The sequence below is a fragment of the Leucoraja erinacea genome, chromosome 3 (genome assembly GCF_028641065.1).
Source record: "Leucoraja erinacea ecotype New England chromosome 3, Leri_hhj_1, whole genome shotgun sequence".
Lineage (NCBI taxonomy): Eukaryota > Metazoa > Chordata > Chondrichthyes > Rajiformes > Rajidae > Leucoraja > Leucoraja erinaceus.
The window spans coordinates 110,957,208-110,972,372 of record NC_073379.1 but is presented as its reverse complement, the minus strand read 5'-3'; the positions used below and the strand labels follow the sequence as shown (position 1 = coordinate 110,972,372).

Sequence of the window (15,165 nt, the reverse complement as noted above, 5' to 3'; positions counted from 1 at the left end):
GCTTTTTATTCGACACAGACCGTCTCCAATGCATCTTCGGGTGTGAAACAAAAGCCCTTGTCCCTTCAAATCTAACCCTAGCCCTGAAGAAGCTCAGAATCCTGCTACTCATGTCCATTTAATTATACACATACACACATCGGCACATACACACACCAACACACACATACACACGCAAACACGCACCACACACAACACACGCACCAACACACATACACACACGGACACGCACACACACACACACATATACACACACACACACACACACACACACACACACACACACACACACACACACACACACACACACACACACACACACCAACACACATACACACACACACCACACACACACACACACACACACACACACACACACACACACACACACACACACACACACACCAACACACACACACACCAACACGCACACTATACACACGCACACACACACACATATACACACACACACACATACACACACACACACACACACACACACACACACACACACACACACACACACACACACACACACACACACACATACACACACACAAACACACACACATACACACACACACACATACACACACACACACACATACGCACACATATACACACACACACACACACACACACACACACACACACACACACACACACACACACACGCAAACACACACACATACACACACGCAAACACACGCACACATATACACATACACACACGCACACACACACCAACCCACACACACACACACGTGCGGGACTTTGGTCAAACGCAAAGTGGTGAAATGTTACACGATCGTAAAGACCAAGTGGAACGATATTCTAGACACGAGAAGCTGGAGTAACTCAGCGGGTCAGGCAACATCTCTGGAGATAAGGAGCAGGTGACGTCGCTCAGTCTCGATCCGAAACGTTGACTATTCCTTTTCTCCAGAGATGCTGCCCGACCCACTGACTTACTCCAGCATTCTGTGTCTATCTTTGACTTAAACCAGCATCTGCACCTCCTTCCTATGCAGCAGTATTATTTTTCCCATATTACTTTCCCTCCATTTGATTAATAAATCACTCTGTTATTAATATCACTCCGAATATTCGGTACAGAGCGGCGTGTATTTGACATTAACCGACGCCCTCTGGTGTATTTCATAGTTGGGTTGGAGGTGTTTAGGTATTTGTGGTTGATTCGCTTCTCCCGCCCAAATCTATTTATAGCTCATATATACCCATCTACCTTGGACCGGGAAGCTGTTTCTATTTATATCTCCATTGAAAATCCCGAGTGGTTTGGATACAAGCCTCTTCTGACACTATCCACCTGGTCAAGTTTAACTTTAGCCCTATTCCCTCAATTCCCTAAAGACCACAAGGCGGGAATTGCCACACAGACATGATATCACCTATTCCGGTAGGAGTTGGCAGCATTTAGTACTGCCATCATCCTGCACCTAGTCTAGAACCGGTTCCAACACACGGCTACCGTGGACACACAAGAAGATCATAACCTCATATTTCCCTTGGGCAGCGTACAATCCAGCGGTATGAACATTGATTGCTCCAAATTTTAAGCAACCCCAGCATTGCCTTAGGAAGGAGAGAAGGAAGAATTTCTTTAATCAGAGGTTGGTGAATCCGTGGAACTCATTGTCACAGAAGGCTGTGGGGGCCAAGTCAATTGATATTTTTAAAGCAGAGATAGATAGATTCTTGATTGGCACGGATGTCAGAGGTTGTGTAGAGAAGGCAGAGCAGTGAAACATAGAAACATAGAAAATAGGTGCAGGAGTAGGCCATTCGGCCCTTCACCGCCATTCAATATGATCATGGCTGATCATCCAACTCAGTATCCTGTACCTGCCTTCTCTCCATACCCCCTGATCCCTTTAGCCACTTTTAAATAGTGAGGTTGAGAGGGAAAGATAGATCCGCCACGATTGTATAGCGGAGTAGACTCAGCGGGACAGGCAGCATTTGTGGAGAGAAGGAATGGGTGACGTTTCGGGTCGAGACCCTTCTGCATTTCCTCCCTACACATTCCTTGGCCAAATGTTGGTGGGCCTGCTTTGTTCTGGTCTTCTCCTACCGCCAGCTCCATCCCCTCTGCTTTCTATCTGAAGAAGGACTCCGAGCCGAAACGCCACCATCTCCATGGTCGCTGCCTAACCCGCTGAGTTACTCCAGCACTTTGTGTCCATCCAGTTACACCATTTCTCACTAGGCATAGGTATGGTAGGAAATGGTATATATCGGAATATATTAAAATAAACACATCGGAATGTATATCAATTAGAAAGACGTATATACATTGTACTTCCTGACATCGGGGTTATGATGATCTCCAGGGATAGTATGTATAAAATATACAGGGCGATCACGGTACATTAAAATTGTTACGTTTGCGAATGCAAGCCGCCCATCTGATTACAATCTCCGCTCCTAAGTCACCTCACAGTGTAAATGTCTATTACATAGCATTTGATAGTTTAAGATCGGCTGCTTCCTGCAAACCGAGATTTTTTTTAACAGTTAACGCATTGAACCTGCTACATTTTTTAGCGGTGGAGACACGGAGCAAAGGGGCTGGCGGGTTTGGGAGAGGGTCCACACGCTGTCACTGCGCTCGCTGTCAGAACCAACATTGGTGGCACAGCGGTTAGATCATCAGGCTGGTATATTCCAGCATTTACTGCTAACAATCCGGAGATCCGAGTTCAAAACCACTGGGGAAGTCTCTCATCTGGCAGCATGTTGAGCCTCTCATCTCTGTCCCAAATGGGTGCCCTCCTCATTTTGACACTCTGGACTCCGCCATGCGCATTTACACCGTCAACACCTCTTAAAAACCTAACACCGGTAGGTAAGATTACCTTTCGTCCTTTTCAGCTTCAATGAGTATGAATTCAACCTTTTCTCAATTCACAATATTTCCACGCCCAGCGTCATAAAGTGAAACCGACCTCCTCTGAACGGTCTTCAATAATGGCATAATGAGTCAATATGACACTCCCTTTAACCTGCCCCATTCATTGAAATCATGCCTCACCTTCCACCTGATTAAATGCCTAGTCCCGTCAACTATTGACCCCTGATTTGGTTAAACGCAGTGACTAAGCCTCCTCAGGCATCCCAGCGTCCACCTGTGCTTTGGACAGCTGTAGTATTATCTAAATGGTGGCCGATTGGGAAAGGGGGAGATGCAGCGAGACCTGGGTGTCATGGTACACCAGTCATTGAAGGTAGGCATGCAGGTGCAGCAGGCAGTAAAGAAAGCCAATGGTATGTTAGCTTTCATTGCAAAAGGATTTGAGTATAGGAGCAGGGAGGTTCTATTGCAGTTGTACAGGGTCTTGGTGAGACCACACCTGGAGTATTGCGTACAGTTTTGGTCTCCAAATCTGAGGAAGGACATTATTGCCATAGAGGGAGTGCAGAGAAGGTTCACCAGACTGATTCCTGAGATGTCAGGACTGTCTTATGAAGAAAGACTGGATAGACTTGGTTTATACTCTCTAGAATTTAGAAGATTGAGAGGGGATCTTATAGAAACTTACAAAATTCTTAAGGGGTTGGACAGGCTAGATGCAGGAAGATTGTTCCCGATGTTGGGGAAGTCCAGGACAAGGGGTCACAGCTTAAGGATAAGGGGGAAATCCTTTAAAACCGAGATGAGAAGAACTTTTTTCACACAGAGAGTGGTGAATCTCTGGAACTCTCTGCCACAGAGGGTAGTCGAGGCCAGTTCATTGGCTATATTTAAGAAGGAGTTAGATGTGGCCCTTGTGGCTAAGGGGATCAGGGGGTATGGAGAGAAGGCAGGTACGGGATACTGAGTTGGATGATCAGCCATGATCATATTGAATGACGGTGCAGGCTCGAAGGGCCGAATGGCCTACTCCTGCACCTAATTTCTATGTTTCTATGTTTAGTGAACTTTTTTTAATGTTCCATTCTCTCTGCATTATTAACCAACACCTCTTAATCAGTGTAGAAAGATAGACACAAAGTGCTGGAGTAACTCTGCGGGTCAGGCAGCATCTCTGGAGGAAAAGGATGGGTGATGTTTTGGGTCAGGACCCTTGTTCAAACCCCATCTCCCCTGCTGTACCTTGATGCTCATTTTCTGTGTTTGGAATCATCGAATCAAACAATACTGAAAGTGACCATTCATCTACGCTGGCCATCATGAACCAATCCATACTAACCCGCCAAACCATGGTGACACGTGTATATTGTCTCCATGGACTGTTTCTATACACTATATACTTAATCTAAGATTGTGCTTATGTCTAATAATGCTATATTGAACTGCATGCAAAAAAAAATAATTTCACTGTACCTTGGTACGTGTAACAATCAAGAACCATTGAACCATTAATCCCATGTACATGACTAGTGGTCTTCTATGCCCTGCTGTCTCAGGTGCTCATCTGTACACGTTAGTATTGGTATTGGTTTGCATGTACTGAAGTGCAGTATTTTACATGCTATCCAGGTAAAATCGCTGAAGAAGGGTCTCATAGAAACATAGAAAATAGGTGCAGGAGTAGGCCATTCGCCCCTTCGAGCCTGCACCGCCATTCAATATGATCATGGCTGATCATCCAACTCAGTATCCTGTACCTGCCTTCTCTCCATACCCCCTGATCCCTGTAGCCACGAGGGCCACATCTAACTCCCTCTTAAATATAGCCAATGAACTGGCCTCAACTACCTTCTGTGGCAGAGAGTTCCACAGATTCACCACTCTCTGTGTGAAAAATGTTTTTCTCATCTCGGTCCTAAAAGATTTCCCCTCTATCCTCAAACTGTGACCCCTTGTTCTGGACTTCCCCAACATCGGGAACAATCTTCCTGCATCTAGCCTGTCCAACCCCTTAAGACCCGAAATGTTACCCATTCATATAACCATATAACAATTACAGCATGGAAACAGGCCATCTCAGCCCTTCTAGTCCATGCCGAACATTTACTTATCAAACACTTTCCTTATCTCCAGAGATGCTGCATGTCCCGCTGAGTTACTCCAGCTTTTTGTGTCTATCTTCAGTTTAAACCAGCATCTGCAGTTCCTTTCTTACACAAAAACCATCCACATACTGTATGATTACGACCAAAACCATCCATGGGTGAAGTGTATTTCATAAACTATGTGAGAGTATCAGCGTCCATGACCAAGTAGCTCAAGTAGTGCACTCCAGATTTCAACCACAATCCATGTGAAAATAAAGTCTTCCTTAAATTTCCCTGAACTTAAACCTATCCCCTCTGGTTATGGATGATGCTGTCAGGGCAAGAATCTTCTCATCATCTACTCATATTATGCACCTAATCATTTTGCATACCTTTTGATACCTCTCTGCTCAAACTGGGTCCCTCATGGTATTCCATAGTATAGTCACATACTGTAGTATTTCAACTGCAACATCGTTGAAATATTCACTCACGTGTATCCGAATTAATCTCCTTCCTATCCAGTGCAATGACAACCTTCCTATGGATGATCAGCCATGATCATATTGAATGGCGGTGCAGGCTCGAAGGGCCGAATGGCCTACTCCTGCACCTATTTTTCTATGTTTCTATAGTATAGAACAACACATTCTGCTGTGAGGCCTCTCTCCAATGAGACCTAACTAATGCATATAGAGTTGTACAATTTTGGTTTGGGTTTCAATTTTCAGTTCTGGTCTCATAATCTGAGGAAAGACATTCTTGCCGTGGAGGGAGTACAGAGAAGGTTCACCAGACGGATTCCTGGGATGTCAGGACTTTCATATGAAGAAAGACTGGATAGACTTGGCTTGTACTCGCTAGAATTTAGAAGATTGAGGGGGGATCTTATAGAAACTTACAAAATTCTTAAGGGGTTGGACAGGCTAGATGCAGGAAGATTGTTCCCGATGTTGGGGAAGTCCAGGACAAGGGGTCACAGTTTAAGGATAAGGGGGAAATCTTTTAACATTTTTCACACAGAGAGTGGTGAATCTCTGGAATTCTCTGCCACAGAAGGTAGTTGAGAAGTCTCATCAACACATCGTGTCTTTATTAATAGTTTATTGATTGTTCATAAGCATTGCTGTTCTAGCTGTACGTGGTCTGTCACCGGAGCTAGAGAGAGAGAACAATGGGTGGGGAGGTTGCAATTATACATCTAATAAGGGGAGCGGTTAGTAGTAAATGGTAGGCGGCGCGGCTCTGGCCAGCAGCGGCCTCTGCAGCCTGTCCGCGTTTTTATTATTTTTGTCTGTGTTTTTATGTAGTGTTTGTTATTTTATGTTGGGGTGTGTGTGTGGGGGGGATGGGGGTGGGGTGGGAGGGGGGGGGGGGGAACTTTTTGAATCTCTCCCTGCACTGGAGACCCGACCTTTTCTTGCCGGGTCTCAGGTGTCGTTGAGGCCGTAACGAGGAGCGGCCTCCAACAGGAAGAGACCGGGGACTCAGGTGTCGACTCACCGTTGCCGTCGCGGAGCTGGCCGAGTCCGGAGCGGGTGGAGCGGTGGAGGAGCGCTGCTGCTGTTGCTGCTGCTGCTGCTGCTGCTGATGCTGTTGCTGCTGCTGCTGCTGCTGGTGCTGTTGCTGCTGCCGGAGAGTCGGAGGCTCTCTACAGGTCTGTGGACGACGGCGCCGGGAGCCCACGGCTCCCTGGGGGGAGACCGCTTTTCGGGGCTTCTGCGGCGGCGACTTCTCCCGCCCGAGTTGCGGGGTCGAAGAGCTCCTGGAGCGGGGCCTGACACCACTGCCCCGCGCGGCTGGAATGGCCGCGGACTCTGCGAGCGCACACCGGGGGCTCCAACATCAAGACCCGGTGTGCGACCTCGCACCACCCGGCGTGGCTTTAATGGCCGCGGGACAATCGCCATCGCCAGCCGGGGGCTATGACTTTGACTCTGACATCGGGGGGGGGGGGGGGGGGGAGTGCAGTGGAGAGAGAAGTTTATTTGGCCTTCCATCACAGCTATGTGATGGATGTTTATGTTAAATGTAATTATGTTGTGTCTGGGGTCTATTTGTGTGTAATGTATGGCTGCAGAAACGGCATTTCGTTTGGACCTCCAGGGGTCCAAATGACAATTAAATTGACTCTTGACTCTAGTGGTGAGGTCACTATGTTAAAGGCACATGCATTAGTCATCTACATCCTTCCTCTTAGAAACAAAGCAATACAGTAGTGACTAAGCGACCACGTCTCATGCGCTACAAGCAGGTGAACAAACAGCTGAACAACTAAGCGAAATCACCATACCGGACAGGCGGCTTAACCAGCCTGCCAGACCGGGTGCGCAGTTCGTCACCTCCTCCTTCTGCAGGAACAGCAGGAGCCGGAGCCAGGCACGCTATCAGTCTGAGCAAGGTTAACTGGCATTCTCCGAAAAGGGGGGGCTGGCTTCCTTTGGGCGCGGCAGGCTGCAGAGAAATGATTTGGCTTTCTGCAAAAGTTACAGGTTTTTCCCAAGGCAGGGCACACATTAAACTGGTGTGAGGCAAAGTTGCAGTTGGGGCAACGTCGAGTTCCACGGGACCTGGGCGCAGGAGAACCCTGTTGCCGCTGCGGGGCAACGTCCCGCCGCGGGCTAGTGGGTAAGTTAATGTCATGGTCATCAGGCGGCAAGGTAGAGGCGACAGCCTCAGCCATGCGGGAGGCGTGCAGAGCCTCTTCTAGAGACAGGTCAGGCTTGCGCAGAAGTTCTGCTCTTAGCTTAGCATCACGGAGGCCATAGACTAGGATGTCCCGGGTCACTTGGTCGGGGGTCAGAGCGTCCAGGCGACAACGCCTGGCCATGTGTCTCAACGCAGCGATATAGTTGTTGACTGACTCGCTAGGGTTCTGACGTCGGCTGAACATCTTAAAACGTTCTAAAATGCAGTTGGTGGGGACGTCACACATCGCAGTAAACTTAGCAATAAGACATACCGGGTCTCGAGCATCTTCACCTGCAGCATACACAAACGACTCAGACCGTTCCAGGGCATCGGGACCGGCCAGGTTGAGGAGCAGAGAGGCTCGCGTCTCAGCGGTGGCTGCAGGGTGGGCGATCGTCACATAGTGCTGGAAATCACGTCTGAAGACATCCCAGCGATGGGCAATGTCCTCGTCAAAAATAAGCGCATCGGGCTTGCGGCAAGAGTTAGCCATGGCACGAGAGATGGAACCAGGGAAGGGGAACTGGGTCAAAAGTAAATAAAAACCGACAAACAGGAGGCGCGGAGGCACGATAGTGACACCATGTAAAGAAGTCTCATCAACACATCGTGTCTTTACTAATAGATTCAGATTCAGATTCAATTTTAATTGTCATTGTCAGTGTACAGTACAGAGACAACGAAATGCATTTAGCATCTCCCTTGAAGAGCGACATAGCAAACGATTTGAATAAAAAAAAAATAATAAGTGTCCGGGGGGGGGGGTGGTGATTGGCAGTCACCGAGGTACGTTGTTTAGTAGAGTGACAGCCGCCGGAAAGAAGCTGTTCCTCGACCTGCTGGTTCGGCAACGAGAGACCTGTAGCGCCTCCCGGATGGTAGGAGGGTAAACAGTCCAAGGTTGGGGTGAGAGCAGTCCTTGGCGATGCTGAGCGCCCTCCGCAGACAGCGCTTGCTTTGGACAGACTCAATGGAGGGGAGCGTGGAACCGGTGATGCGTTGGGCAATTTTCACCACTCTCTGCAATGCCTTCCGGTCGGAAACAGAGCAGTTGCCATACCATACTGTGATGCAGTTGGTAAGGATGCTCTCGATGGTGCAGCGGTAGAAGTTCACCAGGATCTGAGGAGACAGATGGACCTTCTTCAGTCTCCTCAGGAAGAAGAGACGCTGATGAGCCTTCTTGATCAGAGTAGAGGTATTGTGGGTCCAAGAGAGGTCATCGGAGATGTTGACTCCCAGGAACCTGAAGCTAGAAACACGTTCCACCTCCATCCCGTTAATGTGGATGGGGGTGTGCGTGCCGCCTCTGGACTTCCTGAAGTCTACAATGAGCTCCTTGGTCTTCTTGGAGTTAAGGGCCAGGTTGTTGTCAGCGCACCATGCTGCTAAGTGCTGGACCTCCTCCCTGTAGGCCAGCTCATCGTTGTTGCTGATGAGGCCAATCACCGTTGTATCATCTGCATACTTGATGATGGTGTTAGTACCATGTACAGGTGTGCAGTCATAGGTGAAGAGGGAGTAGAGGAGGGGGCTCAGCACACAGCCCTGAGGAACGCCGGTGTTCAGGGTGAGGGTTGAAGAGGTGTGCTTGTCTAACCTCACAGACTGGGGTCTGTTGGTTAGAAAGTCCAGTATCCAGTTGCAGAGGGAGGGGTCGATGCCCAGGTTACCGAGTTTGGTGATCAGTTTTGATGGAATAATGGTGTTGAATGCTGAGCTGTAATCGATGAACAGCATTCTTACATAAGTGTCTCTGTTGTCAAGGTGGGAGAGGGCGGAGTGAAGTGCCGTTGAGGTGGCATCCTCCGTACTCCTGTTCTTGCGGTAGGCAAACTGATAGGGATCCAGTGTGGGGGGTAGGCAGCTTTTGAGGTGTGCCAGGACCAGCCTCTCGAAGCACTTGGTGATGATGGGGGTAAGTGCAACTGGGCGGAAGTCGTTGAGGCTTGCCGCAGTGGAGTGTTTTGGCACTGGCACGATGGAGGTGGCTTTAAGGCAAGTGGGGACAACTGCTTGGGCAAGTGACAGGTTGAAGATGTCAGTCCAGACGTCTGTCAGCTGCGCAGCACAGGCACTGAGAACGCGCCCGGGGATGCCGTCAGGTTTATTTTATTGATTGTTTAGGTTTAGTTTATTGATTGTTCATAAGCATTGCTGTTCTAGCTGTACGTGGTCTGTCACCAGAGCTAGAGAGAGAGAACTATGGGTGGGGAGGTTGCAATTATACATCTAATAAGGGGAGTGGTTAGTAGTGGTGAGGTCACTATGTTAAAGGCACATGCACTAGTCATCTACAAGGCCACAGTTCATTGGCTATATTTAAGAGGGAGTTAGATGTGGCCCTTGTGGCTAAAGGGATCAGGGGGTATGGAGAGAAGGCAGGTACGGGATACTGAGTTGGATGATCAGCCATGATCATATTGAATGGCGGTGCAGGTTCGAAGGGCCGAATGGCCTACTCCTGCACCTATTTTCTATGTTTCTACAATAACCTCCCTGCTCTTACATTCCATAACCCAGCTAATGAAGACAAGTATCTCATGTGTCCTCTCCATCACCTTATCCATCTTCAGGAACCCTAGCAGTATTGGTTAATGTCCCTCTGTTCTTCAATTATTTCCAGAGCTTGATCATGTGTTATGTATATCTGAACATTATTGGTTCTCCAAAAATGTATCACCCCATATATTTTGGGATTAATTCTAAGTGGCATAATTTGGTTTATCCTATCAAGTGATCAATATCATCCCATGGCTGAAGGTGACCTCCTTCACCATTAACCACACCAAACGTTATGTCATAGACTCATGGAGCTACATAGCATGGAGCTCTTCGATCCCGCTTGTCCATAACAACCTGGTTGTCTAATCCAGCTAGTACTATCTGCCTGCGCCTGAACCAGATCCCTCCAAACCGTTCTTATCCATGTACCTGCCCCTGTATCACTTAAATGTTGTAAACAAGTTGTTCCTTTATTCATCTTCAGACCTCCAGTGCCTTCTCTTCTGTAATGTCTTCAAAACAGCACTGGTAACTTTTCCAAGTTACTCACCATACCACCCATATGGGGGGTGGGGGGCGGGGGGAGGAGAGAGAAGGGGGGGGGGGGGGAACTGTATCTCTCAGTCCCTACCTGGTCGGAGATATGGCTTTCCTCCGAGCCGCATCTTCCTCCTTCCTCGTGGGCTACCAATGGGACTGGAGCGGCGTTTCCTGCCGGGACTGGCCAGAACCTCAGCTTTGGCGGCGGCGCAGCGTTGAAGCACCATCGCGGAACGGGCGATGCCTTACCTGGGTCACCGTGCGTTGAGACCGCCGACTCCTACATCGCGGAGCTGTGGTTGCGGAGCGTCCAGCTACGGGCGGCGCTGGGTTTAAACAGCCTGGGATCTCTCGCCGAGATTGCCAGTGTTGGAGCTCCAACCAGCACGGCCCGTGGACTTCGGGAGCCTTGGTCTCCGGGGAGGAAGCGGCCGTTCCAGACACTCCAAGCCGCTGAGAGTGTTCTCCCGACGCCGGAGCTCCATCATCCAGCGAGAGGGCCTGAAACATCGGACCGCCGTCGCGGCGACTGCAGAGGCCTCAATATGCCCTGGCTACGGTTGAACAAGAGGAAGAGGACTGGACTTTGCTGCCTTCCCTCACAGTGGGCACCATTGTGGGGGGATGTTTTTATGTTGAATGTTAAATTCTTTAATGCTGTGTTATATTTTGATTGGTGTGCTGCAAATGCCCTCAAATTTCACTCCACCAATTGGTGTACGTGACAATAAATGTCCTTTGTCCTGTCTTGTCTTTGTCTTACTAATCAAACCATCTACGTTCACATATATTTCAGAAGTAGGTGTCTCATTATGATCTCTAGACTACGGTATTGGTTACAGGTTTTCTGTCATAAAAAAACCAACTCTCCACTATTACATTCTATCTCCTGCTACTACGCATTTTTGACTGTAAAGAGCTCCCTTAAGCACTTGCTTTTGGACCATTCAAGGACCTTACCGAAGTCCATGAAGAAGACATTTGCACACTTAGTCACGTCCTCTAAAAGTTCAGTCAATTATGATGAGGATGTTTCCACTAGTCAGAGAGTCTAGGATCAGAGGCCACAGCATCAGAATAAAAGGACGTATCTTAAGAAAGGAGATGATAAGTAATTTCTTCAGTCAGAGGGTAGTGAATCCATGGAATATATTGCCACAGACGGCTGTGGAGGATGTCATTGGATATTCTTAAGGCGGAGATTGACAGACTTTTGATCAGTAAGGGCATCAGGAGTTATGGGGTGAAGGATGGAGAATGGGCTTGAGAGGGAAAGATAGATCAGCCATGATTGAATGGCGTAGACTTAATGGACCAAATGGCTTTATTTTGCTTGTAGAACCTATGGACATGAATTATTCAAGCAATCTCCTTGCCTGCCTCTCATAACACCCATGATATATCTCATCACATCCCAGAGTTTTAAGCCCACAAATATCTCTTCTTTTTATTGGTGGTAATTCTTTGTAGAATTGCATGATCTCCCCCACCAAAGTCTCCATCTCTAATGTCCTTCTCTTTGGAGAATATTTGGTTACCCTCTTTCCCTTAATTTACCCATAAAACACAGGGTTTTCCTTAATCTTTGTGCCCCCTATTTTGTGCTTCCTCTTCATCCACCAAATTGCTTTTTAAAGTGCCCTCGACATATTCTATTCTCCTGGAAGGAGAGGCCTGTTTTCAGTTCTCTAAACCTGTCATTAGCTACCTCTTTTTGTTCCTTTATCTAACCCTTAATATCCCTTGGCATCCAGGATTTCTTTGTCTTGTTGACGTTATCCTCCACCCCTTTGGGGACACATCGGTCTGGAATAAGCACTATTACATTTTTGAACAATGCCGTTTGAAAGTCTGAAGAAGGGTTTCAACCCGAAACGTTGCCTATTTGGAAACATAGAAACATACAAAATAGGTGCAGGAGTAGGCCATTTGGCCCTTCGAGCCTGCACCGCCATTCAATATGATCATGGCTGATCATCCAACTCAGTATCCTGTACCTGCCTTCTCTCCATACCCCCTGATCCCTTTAGCCACAAGGGTCACATCTAACTCCCTCTTAAATATCGCCAATGAACTGTGGCCTCAACTACCTTCTGTGGCAGAGAATTCCACAGATTCACCACTCTCTGTGTGAAAAATGTTTTTCTCATCTCAGTCCTAAAAGACTTCCCTCTTATCCGTAAACTGTGACTCCTTGTTCTGGACTTCCCCAACATCGGGAACAATCTTCCTGCATCTAGCCTGTCCAACCCCTTAAGAATTTTGTAAGTTTCTATAAAATATCCCTTCAATCTTCTAAATTCTAGCGCGTACAAACCGAGTCTATCCAGTCTATCTTCATACGAAAGTCATGAAATGTATCCACAAAAGGAACCTTTTTGCATGGCATCTTGTCCACAGACTTGATAATATCCAAATATATTATACCTACTCACCTTGGTTGACTTCCTCAAAGGACTCTTTTACTTGTTTGTCTGATATAATCTTCCCTTTCTGAAGCCATGCTGACCTTGTTTGTTAAGATTATGACTTTCCAAGTGCTCTGCTATTATCTCCTTAATAATCAATTCAGATTTTTTCTCACGATACATGTTAGTCAAACTGGTCTATATTTATTTACATTTTACTGTCTATCAGTTTTGAAGAGTGGATTTGTTAATCCTTTGCAGAATCTAATGATTTTTTTTTTTTTTTGCAGGATTATAGTCTATCCATTACAATCCCTGTGACCAGATTTTATTTTCAGATGTTGGGAGTCGGGATTTATCAGTCTTAGTTTCCCAAAGTCTAATTTTCTGGTTCTGCTTATGGAACTTAATTATTCCTTTGTAAATATTTGTTCATAATAATTGGATTATTGTAGTATCTTCAATCATTTGGACTGATACAAAATATATGTTTAATTCATCTGCAGTTTCCTTGTTCCTAAGCACAACTACTGCATTTCTTCAGCCTCATCTCCAGGGGACCTACATTCACTTTAACCATCCACTTCCTTATTATTCATTTAAGAAATGTCTTCTAGTCAGAGAAAACAAGGAAAACATAGAAAATAGGTGCAGGAGGAGGCCATTCGGCCCTTCGAGCCTGCACCACCATTCATTGTGATCATGGCTGATCATCCAACTCAGTATCCTGTACCTGCCTTCTCTCCATACCCCCTGATCCCTTTAGCCACAAGGGCCACATCTAACTCCCTCTTAAATATAGCCAATGAACTGGCCTCAACTACATTCTGTGGCAGAGAATTCCACAGATTCACCACTCTCTGTGTAATTTTTTTTTTCTCATCTCAGTCCTAAAAGATTTCCCCTTTATCCTTAAACTGTTACCCTTGTTCTGGACTTCCCCAACATCGGGAACAATCTTCCTGCATCGAGCCTGTCCAACCCCTTAAGAATTTTGTAAGTTTCTATAAGATCCCCTCTCAATCTCCTAAATTCTAGCGAGTACAACCCGAGTCTATCCAGTCTTTCTTCATATGAAAGTCCTGACATCCCAGGAAACAGTCTGGTGAACCTTCTCTGTACTCCCTCTATGGCAAGAATGCCTTTCCTCAGATTAGGAGACCAAAACTGTACGCAATACTCCAGGTGTGGTCTCACCAAGACCCTGTACAACTGCTGTAGAACCTCCCTGCTCCTATACTCAAATCCTTTTGCTATGAATGCTAACATAACATTCGCTTTCTTCACTGCCTGCTGCACCTGCATGCCTACTTTAAATGACTGGTGTACCATGACACCCAGGTCTCATTGCATCTCCCCTTTTCCTAATCGGCCACCATTTAGATAATAGTCTGCTTTCCTGTTTTTGCCACCAAGGTGGATAACCTCACATTTATCCACATTATACTGCATCTGCCATGCATTTGCCCATAATACTAATCTTTTTGCACCTTATAGATTTTTTTCTTTAGCCACACCTTCCTTACCTTGCTTGGGTAACTGTAATAGGTCTATTACTTGCGATATATTTCAATGGAATATATTCTGATTGTGTTATGAATTATCTTAAATGCCCGCCACTACTTGTCTATGGCTTGACCTGCAAGCTTTCTACTTGTCCAGCCCACTTTAGCCACATCTGTACTCAATCCTTTGTAATTCCAAATGTTCAAAATAGTTTCAGACCTAAGTTTCCCACGATCAGACTGAATACTAAAATCAATCATGCTCACTGTTTGAGTCCCCTGTCCTTCAGGTTTAAACTTTCCCCAACAGCAATAGCAACGCTAATTGGCCTCTGTAAACATACCCACAATGGGTGGTCACTGGATGAGAACGTAAGATAAAATACAGCTAGGATGAATGTGTGGTCACTGGCTGGTGGGGATTCGATGGGCTGAAGGGCCTGTTTCCACTCTTCCACTCTAAACTCAACTAATCAAAGACCCTCAAAGACCACCGGTTTTGCCTGTCCATCCAGTACTCGCTAGGTTTTAGAAGATTGAGGGGGGATCTTATA

The 15,165-nt window shown here is 46.8% G+C and overlaps 1 protein-coding gene across 1 annotated transcript in view; it reads right to left on the bottom strand.

Annotated features, from left to right (window-relative positions):
- Positions 1 to 4,269, bottom strand: part of hapln1b (hyaluronan and proteoglycan link protein 1b) — a 118,251-nt gene extending 113,982 nt beyond the window's left edge. Inside the window, exon 1 of the mRNA XM_055633388.1 lies at positions 2,880 to 4,269. The gene's annotated coding sequence lies outside the window, so the exon portion shown is untranslated. The remainder of the gene's footprint in view (positions 1 to 2,879) is intronic.
- Positions 4,270 to 15,165: the final 10,896 nt, after the last annotated feature.